Raw genomic sequence first — 3,044 nt, 5'->3', positions numbered from 1 at the left:
ATCCCCGCTGTGCGTTCTATTTCCGGGTAGATATGGCGCGCGTAATGTGGTCCCCTGCGACCTACTTTGACTACACCGTGCCTCGGCTGTGGAGGTCGCATCCATGATCCACTCGGATAGGTTTGTAGAGGTGGATGTGGTCTACGATCGGGTATAAGTGTCCCCGGCTGTGCGTTGTGTATTCGCGGGGATATGGACCTCGCAAAACGGGTATTTCGTTTAAGTCTTTCGCTTTGATTTTTGTCAGAGTATGAAGATCGGTCGGCGGTTTTCAAATACGCGCTGTATCGGCTGTGTGTATCCGTTTATAGGAGTGTCTAGATGGGTGGTTAGAGGACTTCCAGCTTGACAACTGGGCATGAGTATCCCCGCTGTGCGTTTCTATTTCCGGGTAGATATGGCGCGCGTAATATGGTCCCTGCGACCTACTTTGACCGCGTCGTGCCTCGGCTGTGAGTGTCCGATTGTGGATCACCCTCCACATGTCTTTAGAGGTTGACGGTGGCTACACGTCGGCATAGGTGTCCCGGCTGTGCGTTGTGTATTCGCGGGGATATGGACCCGCGCAAGACGGCGATTTGGTTTAAGGAAACAGAGTATTGGCGCTATCGCTGTGATTTTGTCAGAGTATGAAGATCGGTCGGCGGTTTTCAAATACGTGCTGCCTCGGCTGTGGGTACCCGTTTATTATTCTGCTTATATGGGTAGTTAGAGGGACGTCGGGGACCGTGTATTCAAAATAAGAATCCCCGCTGTGCGTTTCCATTTCCGGGTAGATATGGCGCGCGTAATAGGGCCCCTGCGACCTACTTTGACCGCGTGGTGCCTCGGCTGTGGACCTCGCATCCAGGATCCACTCGGATAGGTTTGTAGAAGTGGACTTGGACTACAATTAGATATGAGGTTTCCCGGCTGTGCGTTGTGTTTTCGCGGAGATATGGACCGCGCAAAACGGGTATTTGGTTTAAGGATTTTTTCGCTGTGATTTTGTCAGAGTATGAAGATCGATCGGCGGTTTTCAAAACACGCGCTGCATCGGCTGTGTGTATCCGTTTATTATTCATCTTATATGGGTGGTTAGAGGACTTCCAGCTCGACAACTGGGCATGAGTATCCCCGCTCTGCGTTCTATTTCCGGGTAGATATGGCGCGCGTAATATGGTCCCTGCGACCTACTTTGACCGACTCGTGCCTCGGCTGTGGAGGTCGCATCCAGGATCCACTCGGATGTGTTTGTAGAGGTAGACTTGTACTACAATTAGATATGAGTGTCCCGGCTGTGCGTTGTGTTTTTCGCGGAGATATGGACCGCGCAAAACGGGTATTTCGTTTAAGGACATAGAGTTTTTTCGCTCGGGTTTTAAAGCCGTGATAGGGGCGAAGCGCTGAAGGTTCCAGCGCTTCTGTACTTCGCCTATTACGGCTGTGACCCATTTTGGTAGGGGGTAACCAAGCCACCTTCCGCACAATGATAGGAACAGACTACCCAGTGTATACTAGGGGATATGAGCGAAGCGCTGAAGGGTCCAGCGCTTCTGGCGGTTCCCCCTATGCTACAGGCCGTAGTAGGGGATATGAGCGAAGCGCTGAAGGGTCCAGCGCTTCTGGCGGTTCCCCTATGCTACAGCCGTAGTAGGGGATAGGAGCGAAGCGCTGAAGGGTCCAGCGCTTCTGGCGGTTCCCCTATGTTACAGCCGTAGTAGGGACGAAGCGCTGAAGGGTCCAGCGCTTCTGGCGGTTTCCCCTATGCTACAGCCGTAGTAGGGGATAGGAGCGAAGCGCTGAAGGGTCCAGCGCTTCTGGCGGTTCCCCTATGTTACAGCCGTAGTAGGGACGAAGCGCTGAAGGGTCCAGCGCTTCTGGCGGTCCCCCTATGCTACAGCCGTAGTAGGGGATATGAGCGAAGCGCTGAAGGGTCCCAGCGCTTCTGGCGGTTCCCCTATGCTACAGCCGTAGTAGGGGATATGAGCGAAGCGCTGAAGGGTCCAGCGCTTCTGGCGGTCCCCCTATGCTACAGCCGTAGTAGGGGATATGAGCGAAGCGCTGAAGGGTCCAGCGCTTCTGGCGGTCCCCCTATGCTACAGCCGTAGTAGGGGATAGGAGCGAAGCGCTGAAGGGTCCAGCGCTTTCTGGCGGTTTCCCCTATGTTACAGCCGTAGTAGGGACGAAGCGCTGAAGGGTCCAGCGCTTCTGGCGGTTCCCCTATGCTACAGCCGTAGTAGGGGATAGGAGCGAAGCGCTGAAGGGTCCAGCGCTTCTGGCGGTTCCCCTATGTTACAGCCGTAGTAGGGACGAAGCGCTGAAGGGTCCCAGCGCTTCTGGCGGTTCCCCCTATGCTACAGCCGTAGTAGGGGATAGGAGCGAAGCGCTGAAGGGGTCCAGCGCTTCTGGCGGTTCCCCTATGTTACAGCCGTAGTAGGGACGAAGCGCTGAAGGGTCCAGCGCTTCTGGCGGTCCCCCCTATGCTACAGCCGTAGTAGGGGATATGAGCGAAGCGCTGAAGGGTCCAGCGCTTCTGGCGGTCCCCCCTATGCTACAGCCGTAGTAGGGGATATGAGCGAAGCGCTGAAGGGTCCAGCGCTTCTGGCGGTCCCCCTATGCTACAGCCGTAGTAGGGGATAGGAGCGAAGCGCTGAAGGGTCCAGCGCTTCTGGCGGTTCCCCTATGTTACAGCCCGTAGTAGGGACGAAGCGCTGAAGGGTCCAGCGCTTTCTGGCGGTTCCCCTATGCTACAGCCGTAGTAGGGGATATGAGCGAAGCGCTGAAGGGTCCCAGCGCTTCTGGCGGTTCCCCTATGTTACAGCCGTAGTAGGGGACGAAGCGCTGAAGGGTCCCAGCGCTTCTGGGCGGTTCCCCTATGCTACAGCCGTAGTAGGGGGGATATGAGCGAAGCGCTGAAGGTTCCAGCGCTTCCCTAAATTTTTTGGATTACCAGGACCAATTCTTTTAGAGCAGTAGTAGGGGCGAAGCTCTGAAGCGCTGAAGGGTCCAGCGCTTCGGGACTTTGCCTATTACGGCTGTGACCCATTTTGGTAGGGGGTAAC

The sequence above is a fragment of the Anarhichas minor genome, unplaced genomic scaffold (assembly GCF_050575085.1).
Source record: "Anarhichas minor isolate MPS153535 unplaced genomic scaffold, ASM5057508v1 ptg000214l, whole genome shotgun sequence".
Taxonomy (NCBI): domain Eukaryota; kingdom Metazoa; phylum Chordata; class Actinopteri; order Perciformes; family Anarhichadidae; genus Anarhichas; species Anarhichas minor.
Note: the sequence above shows the minus strand (reverse complement) of the source record.